Here is a 349-nt window from a genome sequence, read left to right on the forward strand (position 1 = left end):
TTTGTATAACTTAAAAAAAAATAGCTTCAAATGGAGAAAGATGAATAAAAAATAAAACCTGCATTCGGATACGAGCAGTGGTGCGTTGTCTGTTGGGGGAACTGCGGCTGGGGGTGGAGCAGCCTCTTAACAGGGTGTGAGCACGGAGCATTTGGGGTGGCAGAGCCTTTGGGGACCAAATTGCTTCACAAAGACTGACCTGGTTCTGGAGGGCTCAGAGTCGGTGGGAAGGGAAGAGATTCACCAGGTGCATCTCCACCCAGCAGGCGTAAAACCAAAGCTGGAGGCTGGGTCACCTCGAGATGCTCGGAGCAGCCCCAAGCCACCAAGACAACGTGCAGCTTTGGGG

This window comes from Pterocles gutturalis, unplaced genomic scaffold (genome assembly GCF_000699245.1).
Source record: "Pterocles gutturalis isolate BGI_N339 unplaced genomic scaffold, ASM69924v1 scaffold3494, whole genome shotgun sequence".
NCBI lineage: Eukaryota > Metazoa > Chordata > Aves > Pterocliformes > Pteroclidae > Pterocles > Pterocles gutturalis.